Source organism: Molossus molossus, unplaced genomic scaffold, assembly GCF_014108415.1.
Source record: "Molossus molossus isolate mMolMol1 unplaced genomic scaffold, mMolMol1.p scaffold_m16_p_5, whole genome shotgun sequence".
Classification (NCBI taxonomy): Eukaryota; Metazoa; Chordata; class Mammalia; order Chiroptera; family Molossidae; genus Molossus; species Molossus molossus.
The window spans coordinates 3,811,796-3,827,992 of record NW_023425388.1 but is presented as its reverse complement, the minus strand read 5'-3'; the positions used below and the strand labels follow the sequence as shown (position 1 = coordinate 3,827,992).

At 51.8% G+C, this 16,197-nt stretch overlaps 1 protein-coding gene across 1 annotated transcript in view; it reads right to left on the bottom strand.

Moving 5' to 3' along the window:
• CLIC6 (chloride intracellular channel 6) overlaps positions 1-16,197 on the bottom strand; it is a 44,259-nt gene that overhangs the window by 12,285 nt on the left and 15,777 nt on the right. The gene's annotated exons all lie outside the window — the stretch shown is intronic.

Sequence of the window (16,197 nt, the reverse complement as noted above, 5' to 3'; positions counted from 1 at the left end):
CCGAGAGCCCCGCCTGGTGTCTGGTGTAGCTGGTGGACAAAGGGCGCTGGGCCCGGGACAGGACGGGCCTCTCTGCAGCCGCTCGGCCTGGCATCGGGAGGCATCGGGAGGGCAACGCAGGGCAACGCAGGGCACAGACCTCTGTTTCTTTAAGAGGCTCAGACCCAAGCCTGTGTTTTCCCGAACCCCGGCAGCTATGTCTTTAGGACAAAGAGGGTAGGAACCATACGTTCTTTAAAAAAATAAAGCTGCCCCAGTCACCTGACCCTCTAAAAACTTGGACGTATCAGGCTCCTTCCTAGAACCGCGTGGCGGACCAAACCCCCGGCCGGAGGGCAGGACGACGGTCCGCGTCCAGGACAGTGATGACCGCTGCGTGTGCACGGTCCGCCGTGGCCTCACCACGGGCTGCTGCTACCCGCTTGGCCGGCGGGCAAGGCTGTCACGCGTCCTAGACGGATCGGCCGGCTGCCGCGGCCACCACCACCGCATCTGCGTCGCCACGCTGCTCAGCTGCAACTGCTGAGACGTTGTTCTGTCCGGGGTCGTGAATGCGGGGTCACGGGGACACAGTGGGGTGATGGGGACGCCTGGCTGCCTGGTGTTACGGCCTTAATGTGCTCAGTGCTGGGGCAGTGCCAGCAGCCGGGGACGGGCTCTCCAGAGCCCATCGCTGGCCGCCGGGACAGCGTGGCCGTCGAGCCCCGTCAGAAACCGGCCAGACGACAGGACAGACAGAGGTGCGAGGAGCAAGTACCTGACCCCGTCGCTAACGGGCGCGTTGATGGAGGAAGACCCCTGCCCCGTCGCTCACAAGGCTCTCAGGCTGATTCCGCCCTCAGCGGACGAGCCTGGGGACACCTGTGCGCGGCTGGTCCCGTCAGGACAAGCCGGCTGCAGGTCAGAGCCGCCTCGGTTTCCAGCGAAGACCCAGGCCCTTGGTCGGCCCAGAATCACACGGCTGCCTGTCAGAGCGACGTTTCTGAGCGCCTGCGACAGTAATTCTCAAAGGAACAAGGTCGATCCTCTGTCATGTTCTGAGAAATTCCATCAGAGACTGAGGCCTGCGGCTGGGTCCTGGCCTGCCCCTCCCCCCTCACAGAGCCAAAGCCTGGTGGGAGGGTCGACGGTCAGCAGCCTCTCCGCCCGCTCTGCACACCCACCTCCTTCGGATTTGTCCTTCCTTTTCCTCAGTGGCTTTGTTTCATGCAGACAGATGACCGCTCCAAAGTCACATGTCAGGGGGACCTCTCACGCCCCACCTGCCACAGCCGCTGGGCCAGGGCTCACACAGACCCTGGCGTCCCAGTCCAAACCCGACAACCGGGGGATCGCCCCTCGAGATACTTTTGGTGTCTGCCAGGCACCCAGCCTCTCCTTCCCGCAGAGCAGACCACAGACGGTCTCACCACTTTGCGTCGTCACCTTCCTAGCTGTACCTTCTTTCTAGAAGGGTCGTGGGTTCGAGTCCAGTCAAGGACACGTGCCTCAGTTGCCCTTCGGTCCCCGGCTCTGGTTGGGGTCGTGCGGGAGGCAACCAGTTGATGTGTCCCTCTCACATCCTTGTCTCTCTCTCTCCTTCTGTCTCTCCCCCTCCCTCCCACTCCATCTGAAAATAAATGGACAAATGTTCTAGGTGAGGGTTAAAAACAGAAGAGGCAAGGAGTCGGCGATACTCGGAGCCCCTTCTCTACCATCGGCCAAGGAGGGAAGTGTGCTGTGTGCAGGGAGGCCCCGCAGAAAACGGGGGGCTCTGGGAGCAGCTGGTTTGCTCGGCTCCGTCGCAGGGACACGGGGAAGATCTGTGAGGATGCATGGCCCCCCTCCAACGTTCCAGGACACTGAGGCCGAACAAAACCAGTAGCTGACCAGCGGAGGCCAAGGTCAGAGATGGGGGCCTGGGCAGCTACCTGATTGTTCTGCTGGAGAAAACAGAGGGGTCAGTCCAAGGCAACCTGTGGGGGGCCTCCCGCCCTCCAGTCCCACCTACGGATCCCCCTGAATTCTCCCCTGTCCTTTGCTGAAGGCACAGTGGCCTCACACGCTTTGGGAGGTGGCCGCCAGATGTACACCTCCCGCCCCGTGCAGGGACCTCAGCCTTCCCATGGAACAGTCACCCTCCCCGGCTCCGCAGTGGTCCCTGGACTTGTCCACGGAGGCGGGGTTCCCTGCCCACAGCAGACCACTGCACCGACGCCTCACTAGAGTTTGACGAACTCCCTTCTGGGTGCTCGAGGACCCGGGTCGCCAGCCATGGCGTGCGGACAGCTGTGCTGGGCACCCAGCCTGCTCAGAGGGTCTGGGCGCCGGGCCTGCCGGGTGGAGCAGGTCACCAGGAACCCGGCCACCCCGGCCAGCAGGCCTGGCGCGGTGGGTGGGACACACTCACTGGGACTTTCTCCACGTGGGAGAGCTGGGATCTCTCGAATCCTGGCGATGGCGGTGTCTGGAGCCCATGCTCACCTGGTGGCTCCCGCAGGCCCTGGCAGAGGTCCTGGTGCACAGGACGCAGAAAGTGCCGGGGAGGGGGGTCCACCCCAGTGGCTCCCTGTGCCTGCAGCCTGGTCACTCCAGAGAGCAGCACAGGCCTCCCTCCCTGCTCCCCTTTCTGGGCCAGTGTGCTCGAACCTTCCCTGTCAGAGGCTCTGGGCCAAGAGATCTCTCGGGAGATCTACGTGGAGGGAAGAGAATAGATGGTGGAGAGAGGGAGACGGAGGGAGGGAGGGGAGGGAGGGAGGCGGGAGGGAGGGTGGGAGAGGGGAGAGAGAGGGGGGAAGAGGAAGGGGGTGGAGGGGCAGAGGGAGGGGGATGGAGGGGCAGAGGGAGGGGGACGAAGGGCTGGGGGAGGAGGGGGAGGGAGGATGGGAGAGGGGAGAGAGAGGGGGGAAGAGAAAGGGGGTGGAGGGGCAGAGGGAGGGGGATGGAGAGAGGGGGAGGGGAGAGGGAGCCATATGGAGAGAGCCCAAAGGGCTTGAGTCATGGGCAGCAAAGTCTTGCCCAAGCCTCTTGGTCTCCTGGTTCGACTTAAGGTGTAGTCTTTAAATAGATCCGAGACGTCCGGCTTTTGAATAATTCTGTAAGTTAAAAAAACACACCGTGTAATTCTTTCCATTTGCCTGCTGAGTCGAGGTTTGCATTTGGGAGCAGCAGGGCTGTCTCTGAGGCCACAGGGTCAAGGCGAAGGTGCCTGGGCCAGGCAGGGCAGCGGGCGGCACCCCCAGTTCTTACTCATGGCGCCTCCAACAACTCCCGGGCTCTCCCTGCGCCCCGTTTCTGCGTCCGGGAAACAGGGATCAGGACGCCGACGCCTTGCAGGTCTCCGTGTGCTGCGCCGAGCCTCCCGGCACCCGATAAAGGCAGTGATTGCTGTCATTATCATCATCAACATCATCATCATTACTCCTCCAAACCTGCGCGCACCAGACCAGGCAATTATGGAATTTAGGGTCCTTTTGAACAAGCTCAATTCGTCTGATTTTCATGCCAAACTCTACAGTCCTTAAAGAACCACCGATTTTCTTTCCCCCCAAAAATAGTAACGCCTCCGATACCTATTCCAAGTGAAAATTAACAACTGGAGTCATTTTCTTAATTGTAAAGGCAAACAGACCTTCAGCCAGGAGGCGAAAAAGCAGAGCCCTGGCCTGGCCTGGCGTCTGGGAGTCACAGCAGCCTCGGGGGCAAAGGTCCCCCCTCAGAGGACAGGGCGTCCAGAGAGCTGGGGGCACCCGACCTTTCTCCGCAGGACATGGCACCAAAGGCCTCTGCTTGTACAAGTCAGCAGGCTCGTCTCCTTTCTGAGGTTCACAGTTGGCGCCGAGGGAACCGAGCGGTCACCGCTGTCTGCTGTCCACCGTCACGGGGGGACAGAAGTGCACACGATGGGGTGAAGGCAGTACTCCCCGTCGGGATCTGACGGCACCGTGCTGGAAAAGTTATGACCACACAGTGGGGAGCAGCGACCTCGCTCACCCCTTCCTCGGCCAACGACAACGTTTTTGAAGAAAATGTCCTCCAGAATCAGCGATTTCCAAGGTGATTTTCAAAACCAGTAACAGTTCACATTGTGGCTGTGATTCCAAGGATCACAGTGTGGACACAATGGGGTTCAGCCCTCTCAGACTCCTGTCGGACAGTCTACTCCTAGTCCTATTCCACAGATGAGAGGACTGAGGTCAGAGAGACTCGTCACCTGCCCAGGACACAGCAGGTTAGGTGAGCAGAGGCCTCTCCGGTTCTCCCAGGCTGGACCCAGGGACGAATGGTCCCAGCTCCTGTCCAGGTCCTCGGGGGGAAACCAGGCCTTTCCCTGAACAGCAGTCTGTCCCACACAGGTGTCCCCTTTGCGGCCTGTCCGCCCTGTCTCCGGCCTCCCACCCGGACTCCTGCCGGGCCTGCGTCTGGCCTTTCTGGGCTCTTAGCTTCCGGAACCGGAACCGTGCCAGGCGAACCCGACACGATGCCATTTCCCCAGCTCGGTCTGCTGGGGGCTACCCAGGTTCAAGTGTGAATTACCTGGCTCTCAGCGGGTGACCAGGGCAGTCCCCCCCCTGCCTTCCAGCGCAGGCCGTTCCTCGTTCACAGTGTGAGGGTCACGGTGGCCCCTCGGGGTGGGTGACAAGGAGACGTCACGTGGAAAACGCACAGGATGATGTCCGCCTGGCAGAAACTCCACCACCCCTACCCCGCCCCCGCCCCTCCTCAGCCGTCAGTCCTCAGTCCGTCTGTCCTTCTTGCCTCCCTCCCCTCTGCCTTTCCGTCCACTCCCCAGTATATGCCGGTCACTCTCTCCAAATGCTGTTCCCTCTCGGGTCACCTGCTGTGTCCTTCACTGTCCATGACCCCTTCTTGGACCCCCCTCGGCCATGAAGCTCCTGCGCCAGGCGTGCAGGCGAGTGCTCCCCGAGCCCCTTCTCCGGCTCTGGTAGGCGCTGGCTGTCTGTCCTGCCGTCTGTGTGCAACACGGTCAGCTCTGCCTGGCTTAGCGCCAAATGGTTTACTAATTGTTTCCTGTTGGTCACATCCCTTCAGGGTGGACTTCTGTCCAGACGAGGGACTAACTGTTCCCTTGAGTGACGGCAACATGCTCGTTCTGTCCCCCCCCCCCCCGACAGCCCCCGTGCACAGGCCCACGAAGTCCCTCCGCGAACTCATCAGGGAGCAGATGGCGCTCCTTCAGCAACGCAACCGGGACCCTCCCTGAGGAGAACAGCAGTGTCGCTGGCCAGGACTGTCCCCGAATCCCCCGGCCTGCCCGTCTCGGGCTCCTTTCTCATCCACCCAAAACGACACACTCTGGGTGACCAACCCTCCCCGGTGTGCTGGGACTGTCCTGATTTTCCAACTTGAAATCCTCATCCCACCTCCCCACCCCCACCCCGACTGAGTCCCAAGCGAGCTGGGACCATTGGTCATTCTGTCGCAGTGGTTCTCAACCTTCCTAATGCCGAGACCCTTTAATACAGTTGCTCACATTGTGGTGACCCGCAGCCATAAAATTATTTTCATTGCTACTAAATACCTGTAATTTTGCTACTGTTATGAATTGCCTTCGGAAATATGTTTCCCGATGGTCTTAGGCGACCCCTGCGAAAGGGTTGTTTGACCCCCAAAGGGGTCGCGACCACAGGTTAAGAACCACTGATCTGCCCTGGCCAGTTTGGCTCAGCGGTTAGAGCGTCGGCCTGTCCGTGGCACCTGCCACCTTGACGGGGTGTAACTGCTCTTCTGTCCGGAGAGACCCGGGTTTGGTTTCCGCTAAGGGCACATACTTCGGTTGCAGTTTGTCCCCAGCCCTGGTTGGTCGTGCGGATGGCAGCCACTCGATGTGTCCCTTCACGTCGATGTTTCTCTCTCTCTCTCTCCCTTCCTCTCTCTCTCTCTCCGCTCTATCTATACAAAAAATGGAAAAATATCCTCGGATGAGGATAAAAAAAAAGAACCACTGATCTATCGTCCACCCAGATAAAAGCTTTGTTGTTGTAGGGGGGACACATTATTAAGGCCCTCACAGGTCACCTGGAAACAGGGCTTTGCTCCTCCCTGACCAGGACATCGCACAGGGGAACCCAGGACCAATCAGACGAGGTCCTGACACCTGCACACTGAGGACATGGACTGTCGTCCCTGGGAGAAGGAACCGTAGGCAGGGCCACACCTGGGGGGTGGGGTTCAAGGAGGGAACGTGAGACAAGGCTGGTGAGCTCCCCAAGTCACTAAACACTGGATCCCCCTCCCCTCCTGCTGGCAGGCCACCCTCAGGAGAGAAGAGCAGTCACACCCCGTCAAGGTGGCAGGTGCCACGGACTGGCCCACCGCGGGGTGACAGCCACTCCCGGCCAAAGGGCACCACCCAGCAGAGGCCAGCAGCCAGGGCCTCCTCACGTACAAGTCCCCGTCGCTCTCACCCAAAGCCACGATTTCTTTTTGATCCTCCAGATTTCTCTTTGGCGTGAAAAGCAGCAAGAACCTCTGTCCCAGTTCGAACAGAGAAACCTGCCAGGTGTCCCCTAAGTGAGCAGCAGCTGGGGAACAGCCGGGCACACCTGAGTGTCCGCCTCCTGAGAGTCTTGGGTCCAAGTCTCAGTACTGATTCGTGTTACCTTGAAATTCGGCTCCCAGCACTCATTCTAACAAGAAGACACATAGTTGGATGCATCTTCTCAAAATAATTCACTGGAGGCCTTAGGATCACAGCCAGCCTACTGGAGTGGCTCAGTAGTTGAGCGTGGATCCTGAATCAAGATGTCACTGGTTCGGTTCCCGGTCAGGGCACATGCCCAGGTTATGGGCCTGATCCCCAGTGGGGGGCGTGCAGGAGGCGGCCAATCGATGTTTTCTCTCATTGATGTTTCTCTCTCTCTCTCCCTCTTCCTTCCTCTCGCTCTAAAATCAATAAAGGGGAAAAAAAAAAAAAGATCACAGATTCCAGTTCTGTCTTTTACAAGTGTCCTTATGAAAACGGCTGTGATGAAATGATGATGATGGTGGTGGTGGCAACTATCATTTACATAACATTTATTCTCACCTCCTCACTGTTCTAAACTCTTCACTTACGTTAACTCAGTGAATCCTGACAGCACCCCATTCGATGCAGGAACTGTTACCATCTCCACTGATAGGTGAGAAACAAAGAAACAGGCAGAATCAATTGTTCCAAGTCACCCGGCAGGATTTGAACCCAGGAGTCCGTTAAAGTCCTTCCCCTTCGGCCTGCCATGGGCACCGGCCTGTGTCCAGACGGAGGCCCCCAGCTCCAGGAGGCCCCTCCCCGGAGGAAGGTCAGTCTGGGGCTGTGCTGCCCCCACCTTTCCAGCGAGGACCGGAGGTGGCGTGCAGGAATCCGCAGTAACAAGAGAAAACATATTAGAAGCAGATGGAAAGTGCAGAGGACAAACAGTGGTTGGAACAGAAAAGAAGCTGGATTAAGACTCTAAACGCATGCCCCAAGTGCTGGGCGAGGGCAAGAGCAGAGGGCAGAAGACATGTGACAGTCCCGGCGACAACTGTGTGACCAAGGGGACTGGGGTCCTCTGGCCACGTGCTACATTTTTGTTCCCTCTGGAGAAAACTTCTGCTAGACCGTAAGGTGACACTGAGGGCGGCCTTGTGTCCCCCACCCCCACACTGCTGTGCAGATGGTCTTCCTGCCCATAAACACATGCAGAACCGCCACGCCCATGCCAGCCTGGCATCTGCCTGCAGAAACCGGGGTCCTGCCAAGCCGTGCCCCTTAGCAGGCAGGCCCACCTCTTCCTCCAACAGAGTGGACACGGCCAAGGAGCTACTCAGAGGAGCCGGTCAGGTCTGCGTGTAGTGTGTTCCATGGTACACGGCCAACACTTTGGGTCTGAATTTTTTTTAAGGCAGGTAAAAGCAGATGCCTGACCTTGGCCATGGATTGCTTTCCATTAAAGCACCCAGAGAGAACTGACCACTAAGCAAGGACATTTCCTGCTGTATTAAAAGGACTTTTCAGACTTGCATTTCTCACTTCAGACTCGGAGAGGTCAGTGGTTAAGGGCCGGCGGGACAATCTTCGAAGCAGCTGAGAAAAATACCACCAGTTGACTGTCCAAGTAGGTCTACCCTTGACCACAGCTCATTGGGGCCATGACCTGGGGTGACAGGGACAGAATGTGCAAGAACGAGCTCGGAGACTATTTCCTGGTGTGGTGGGCAGACTAATGACCCCCAAAGATGCCCACGTCCTACTACTCAGAACCTGTGACTACGTGACCTTACGTGGCAATGTGTCAAGACTACGGATTTAGGGTGGGGAGACGATCCTGGATCTTCTGGTGGGCCCGTCTGACCACACGCAGCCTTAACATCGAGAACCTCTCCCAGCTGTGGTCAGGGAAGACTTGATGAGGGGAAAAGGGTCAAAGAGATGAACTCTGAGGGTGGAGGGAGGGGAGCCACGGGCCAAGGAATGTGGGAGGTCTCTAGAAGCCGGGAAGACGAAGGCGTAGATTCTCCTCGAGGGCCTCCGGACAGAGATGGAAGCCTGCCGAAGCTTTCATTTTGGCCCAGCGAGACCCATGTCAAGCTTCTGACCAACAGAACTGTAAGATAATAAATGTGAGCTGTTTGAAGCCACCACATCTGTGATCATTCTAACTCTTTTGCTGTTGGCGACCCCTAGTGGCCTGGAGATGCACATTCAGACCTACCACCACTTTTACCAGGTCCATCCCCAATTAGGTTCTGTTGGAAAATGTCACCAGTTAGATTTTAGCCCCTGTCAGAGGCTAAACCCTCCCAATTCGCCCAGGACTTGGGTTTCCTGAAACCCGGGATTTTCAGTTTTAAAACCAGCAAAGTCCTGGAAAGACTAGGGCATCTTGGTCTCCATACCTGACCCCCTGCTTGGAGTCAGACTAGTTGGAGAGGACGATGTCTTTCTGTCCTGGGCACTGCAATAACAGGGTCCCAAGCACAATGAGACCTGGACAGTCTGCCTTCATTAATTTATTTTTATCACCATTTATCCCCTGTGTGCCCTCTTCCACCTCCCCCTGCTCCCCCTCGCCCCAGTCACTGCACTTGTCCACGCTGGACAGGCGGCCTTTAGCGATGCACCTTGGCTTGAGGTCAGCAGCGGAAGCGTGGGCACCCTGCGCACGGTGGGAGACTGAGGACGTGTGCATTATTTCCTGACTCTCAGAGCAATGGAGAGAGAAGGGAGGGAGCGAGGTGCGTGGGACAGAGAGACCACGGGAAGGAAATTCTAGTTCTCTCTAAACACGTTCACGTTTAGCTTTCTCACTGTGTTCAGAATTCTCTAGCTCTTCTGCAAAATTCTTTAGAAACATGTAGCGTCCTGAAAAAAGGAGTCTTCTTCCTCTCTGTTTTTCTTTGACGTGTTTATAAGTTTTAAGGGGGCCCAAGGCCTGGAACTGTCTATTGAACAAGGAAGAAAGTCTAGTGCCTTGAAGACAATGAGGTTGATTTCAGTGACCAACTTATGGAAGTTCTATGGGTCGGGGAGGGGGCGCTGGTGTTTCTATAATACTTTTTGTTCAGACTGAAACTAGTTGGTTCATCAGAAATTATCATAAAGGTTGCTGAGGGAATTCTTATGAGGTAGGGTTTAGGACCAAGGTGGATTTTAGAATGCTTTCCTTTTACTAATAAAAGACAGCAGAAATCAGAGGCTTTGTGGTACCTTTCCAGGCAGAAGGCAGGAGTTACCAGCACGGTATGGTATGTACGATCTGGAAGAATCCACCTGCCTCTCGGAGGACTGCCTAGCAAAAGCCCGTCTGCTAAGGTACGTGGTTGTGGTCACTCTTGTCTACCCAGGCCAACCGGGGAGAAAGCCTGAGTCCCAGTGGCCTCTTCCCTTCTCACGCGTGGCCATCTCCTCACACACATCATGAAAGGGTCCATTTTGGTGACTCTTTCTCTCTTTCTACAGCTTCTTACAGGTGTTTGACGAAGTTGCAAAGCTAGATGAACGCTCATGTCTTATTTTATTAAAGTTCATTTTGTAAATGTATGCTGGTCAGATCTCCTCCCAAACAGTTCAGGCATTTTTGAGAAGCTCTATTAATTACTACAGCTGGTCACTATAGCTATGAAACATATTCAAACATCTCAAATTAATTCCAGAAGATCCTAAATAGCCAAAGCAATCTTAAGAAAAACAAATCTGAAGGATTCCTTGATTTTAAACTATATCACAAAGTTATAGTAATCAAAACAGTATGGCCCTGCTATAAAGAGGAGCATAGACCAATTGAACAGAATAGGGAACACAGAAATAAATGCTCACATATATAGGCAATTAATTTACAACAGGAGAGCCAAGGCTAGACAATAAGGAAAGGACAGTTTCTTCAATAAATAATGTTGGGAAAACTGGACAGCCACATACAAAAGAATGAAACTGGACCACTACCTACACTATACACAAAAATTAACTCAAAAATTATTAAAGACTTAAATGTAAAATCTCAAACCATAAAACTCCTAGTAGAAAACAGAGGTAGTAAGTTCCCTGTCATCAGTCATGGTGATGACTTTTCTGGATTTGACACCATAAGCTAAAGCAACCAAAACAAAAATAAACCTTTGGGACTATATCAAACTAAAAAGCTTCTGCATGGCAAAGGAAACCATAACACAATGAAAAAGTAACCTATTGAATGGGAGAAGATATTTGCAAATTAAATATCAAATAAAGGGTTAATATCCAAAATACATAAAGAACTCATACAATGTAGTAGCAAAAAACAATCCAATTAAAAATGGGCAAAGGATCTGAATAGACATTGTCCAAAGATGTACAGATGGCCAACATGTACAGGAAAAGAGGCTCAACATCACTAACCATCAGGGAAATGCAAATAAAAACCACAATGAGATGTCACCTCACACCTGTTAGAATGGTTATTATAAAATATACAAAAAATAACAAGTGTTGGTGAAGATGTGGAGAAAAGGCAACACTTGTGCACTGTTGATGGGAATGTAAACTGGTGCAGCCACTATGGAAAACAGTATAAAGTTTCCTTTAAAATTGTAAAAATACAGCCTGGCCAGTGTGGATCAGTGGAATGAGCATCGTTCCATGGACTCAGAGGTCCTGGTTCGATTCCTGGTCCCAGGTCACATGCCCAGGTTGGGGGCTTGATCCCCAGTAGGGGGCATGCAGGGGGTAGCCGATCGATGCCAATGTTTCTATCTCTCTCTCCCTTCCTCTCTCTCTAAAAAAAAAATCAATAAAAACATATTTAAAAAATAAAAAATACAACTACCATAAGATCCAGCAATTCCACTTCTGGATACGTATCTAAAAAAAAAACCCAAAAGCACAAACTCAAAAAGATCTGCACCCCATGTTTGTTGCAGCATTATTCACAACAGCAAAATCACAGGGACAACCTCAGTGACCTCTGTCAGATGCATGCATAAAGAATTGTGATATATTTATGTAATGGAATATTACTCGGCCATAAAAAAGAAGGAAATCTTACTATTTGCGACAACTTGGATAGACCTTGAAGGCGTTATGTGAAGTGAAATAAGTCAGAAAGAGAAAGGAAATATAATATTTCACTTATATGTGGAATCTAAAAACAACAACAACAACAACAAGCTTATAGACATAAAGAACAGGTTGGTGGTTGCCAGAGGCAGGGATTGGGGGTTGGTGACATGAATGATGGGGTCAAAAGCTACAAACTTCCAGTTATTAAATAAATAAGTCACAGTGACATAATGTTCAGCATGGTCACTATAGTTAAGAATACTGCATTCTATATTTAAAACTTGCTAAGAGTAAATCTTGAAAGTTCTCATCACAAAGTTTAAAAATTCTGTAACTACATACAGTGATGAATGTTAATGAAACTTTTTGTGGTGATCAGTTTGCAATACATGCAAACATCAAATTGTAATGTCATACAACTGAAATTGCTCTAATGTTGTATGTCAGTTATACCTCAATAAAAAATAGGTAATAGCCCTGGCCAGTTTTACTCAGCGGTTAGAGTGTTGGCCCTTGGACCAAAGGGTCGAAGGTTTGATTCCCAGTCAAGGGCATGTACCTGGTTTGCAGGTTCAATCCCTGGCCCTGGTTGAGGCTGTGCCGGAGGCAACCAATGGATGTGTCTCTTTCATATAGATGTTTCTCTCTCTCTCCCTCCTTCCCTTCCACTCTATCTAAAAATCAATGGAAAAATATCCTTGGGTGAGAATTAACATGTATATGTCTATGTATATATATATATATATATATATATATATATATATATATGTTATAATGCATATGTTAATATATATGATATATATATATATAATAAGTTAACAAATAGACAAAAAAATTAAATCACCTGGTATACTGAAAAATAACAACCTAGGGTACTAAGTCGATTTGATTTTCTAAATTAAAGTTTGTAAGAGATCTCACGGATAACATGCTCATTGAAAATGTTTGCTTCATGTTCGAGGACAAACAGAACTGAGCTATTTCTAGTCGATTAGGTCATCAGTTTCCCCTGCAGTTGTTGCTTAATGGAATTATCTCTGAATGGCTTTTGTAACTTCAACAAGAATAGCAAACAAGTGAACAGGTCAGGACGAACAGAACTCCTCGTGAAGGAGCGAGGCGGTTACCTGACTCACTGGGACCACAGGCCGGATCACTGGTGTGGGGGTTGGCTTTTTTTTTATTGTTACTTAAACACAAATTTAGTAAAGCTGGCCCTAGATCTTCACGTTGGAGAAACCTAAACGCCACGCATTTGCTCACTGACCCTGATGCTCCCTCCCTCCTGGCCAGGAGGCAGCAGCTATGCCTGCGTTTGTAAACCCAACCTCAGGTTACACGAGCTAGGCTCAGACCAGCCTGCCCTTTCGCATTGGTGAACGGAGACAATAGAACCCACTGGGATCACGTCACATTATGTATAAAATAGGAGAACTTGGCTTTAAGCTTCAAAAGCAAGAAAATCAGAGTCAGCATCCAAAAAAAAAAAAAGTGTAGTTTAGAAAAATCATAAAATTTTAATAGAATAGAAGAGGGTGACTACTCCAGTTTTAACAACTGGGTTTCATTTTGCCTTTCCTTGTGGTTTGTAAATGCTTCCCACATCAGGGGTTTCTGGGCCATGGATCCTTAGTCCATTAGGGAGCAGAGACAGGTGGTTCCAGCCTACAGATGTCAGCAATTGAAACAAGAATTGAGAAGACCTCAGGCGTTAGAACCATCTGGAAGCAGCACCTTTTCCCATCGCCCGCTGTTGGCTATAGGACTGTGTTTTATGGGCTGTCAGCTGCTCTCCAAGTCGGAAAGACACCAAATCGCTGGCCACGGCCAAGGCCAGTGCCCTGGCCGTATTGTAAGGAAGTGCCGTGTGCGTCTGTGGGCAAATATTCTAACTCCCTCCCACCCTCACCCCTGAGAAAAGAAAAGGTGTGTGTTTGGGGGTGGGGGGTCAGATCCTGTTTCAAGACTTCTTAACCCTGACCCATTCGTTCGAAAAAGACAGGGAGCCTGAGATCAGCCTCATGAGGTTGTCCACAAACCAGCCGAGAAGCAACCACACCAAGACCCCTGTTTTCGGGAGGGGCAGTGATGCTGAGTGGCCAGGACACCAGTGTCCCTGATCTGTTGTCAATCATACTGTGGCCACAGGGCTCTCGGGGCCTAAGTCACTCCATCTGCCTCGTGGAGATGAACACACCCGCTTACCACTCTAAATCCTGTCTAGGCAAGTCCAGCTCCTTCAGAGATAAGGAGCAAAGCCTCGCTTTTTGGATGGAGGACGTGACGGTATTGGACATTGTACGTGCCTGTAGGTGATGAGCGCAGTTCGGGAGGGAAAAGATGAGGTTCTGTGAGCACGCTGGTTTACCTGGCATGAAGGCACACAGACGTGACAATAGGAGAGTTCAGGAGATTTTAAAGGCAGGGGGTGGGGGGTACTTGCTGTGTCTCAGGTTTTGGTTTTGTTTTTTATCCTCACCCGAGGACATTTTTGCATTTATCTTCAGATAGAGTGGGAGGGAAAGAGGAAGGAAGAGAGAGAGAGAGAAACATCGATGTAAGAGAGACACATCGAGTGGCTGCCACCCACACGACCCCAACCAGGGCCGGGGACAAACTGCAACTGAGGTACGTGCCCTTAGCGGGAACTGAACCCGGGACTCTCTGGTCTGTAGGCTGACGCTCTAACGGCTGAGCCCAACCGGCCAGGGCGGAGAACGGATGTCTCGACAAGTGGCCTGTTGCCCGGGGGAGATGGTGTGAGCGGCCGCCCACCCCGGCCTGGCTGCACTGACCCATGGAAACAGTGACACCACAGAGGCTTTGCCCAGAGCTAAGGGACAGCGCTCAGAGATGCCCAGTCAACCACACAGTTGGGGAGTGGTCCCCCATGAAACCTACAGTGTGCTGAAGGACATGGCAACCACTTGACAGCAGAGAAGATGGGAGGGAAGACCAGGACAAAGATGGCACTTAACGCCCTGTCGGCCAGTGTCACGGCTTCTGTGCGGGACAAGGAATGCGGGAAAGCCGCTGTCCTCGGGACATTCAGACACAGCTGCCGTCAGAATTTGATACATCTACTCGAATCCTGCTTGTGAGTGCCCCTCAGGGACAAAGGGAAACCTGTCACCTTGGTCATGAGAGGTGCCACCTGCTGGCTCTGACCACCTTTCTCCTCCATCTCTGCAGGCTCCTCTCAGCTCAGATGGCCGCCCCTCTGCTCCCCCAGTGCCAGCGAAGTGGGGACCCTCAGAGGTCCTGCCCACGCCCCTTGGTGAGGTGCAGGCGGGGGCCACGTGGGGTGTGGGGGACAGGCCACCCTGCGCTTGGGAGGGAGGAGGGCCCATGGGGACGGGAGCTGGAAGGAGAGGACTCTGCAGGGGTGACCGCCAAGGTCAAGAGGGAAGGCTGGCGGGGCCGCTGGAGGGGAAAGGCCAGGGTTCCAGCTGCTCCCTCCCACCCCGGCTGAGAGTGGGACCCTCTGTAAGGCCCCCCCGTGCCTGTGACTTTTCTGCAAGGCAGAGGGAAGCCCCCTGGATGGAACCCAGCGGCCCTGGCCCTGTCTCCTGCCTTTCCTCTTCCGCCCAGGCCCGGACGGCTTCACAGGGGAAGGCTACCGAACATTCAAAGAAGAACTAACACCCATTCTCCTCAAACTATTTCAAAAAATTCAAGAAGAAGGAAGACTTCCAAACTCGTTTTATGAGGCCAGCATAATTCTAATTCCAAAACCAGAAAAAGACACTACAAAGAAAGAAAACTACAGGCCAATATCCCTGATGAACATAGATGCCAAGATCCTGAACAAAATACTAGCAAATCGAATCCAGCAATACATCAAAAAAATTATCCACCATGACCAAGTGGGATTCATCCCAGCGATGCAAGGCTGGTACAATATTCACAAATCAATAAATGTGATACACCACATAAACAAAATGAAAGATAAAAATTATATGATCATATCAATAGACACTGAAAAAGCATTTGACAAAATCCAGCACCCATTTCTGATAAAAATGCTCAGCAATGTGGGAATAGAGGGATCATATCTAGACATAATAAAGGCCATATATGAAAGACCTACAGCCAACATCATATTCAATGGGCAAAAATTAAAAGCATTTCCCTTAAGAACAGGAACAAGACAGGGATGCCCACTTTCGCCACTCTTATTTAACATAGTACTGGAAGTCTTAGCCACAGCAATCAGACAGGAAGAAAAAATAAAAGGGATCCAAATTGGAAAGGAGGAAGTGAAACTGTCATTTTTCGCAGATGACATGATACTATACGTAGAAAACCCCAGAGACTCCATCAAAAATTTACTAGACTTAATAAATGAATTTGGCAAAGTAGCAGGATACAAAATTAATGTCAGGAAATCGACCGCATTCTTATAAACCAATGATGAACTCACAGAAAGAGAAACTAAGAAAACAATCCCATTTACCATGGCGGCAAAAAAATTAAGATACCTAGGAATAAACTTAACCAAAGAAATAAAGGACCTATTCACAGAAAACTTCAGGTCATTGAAAAAACAAATAGAGGAAGATATAAAAAAGTGGAAGCACATACCTTGTTCATGGATTGGGAGAATTAACATCATTAAAATGTCCATATTACCCAAAGCAATCTATAGATTCAATGCAATCCCCATCAAAATACCAATGACATATTTCACAGAACTAGAA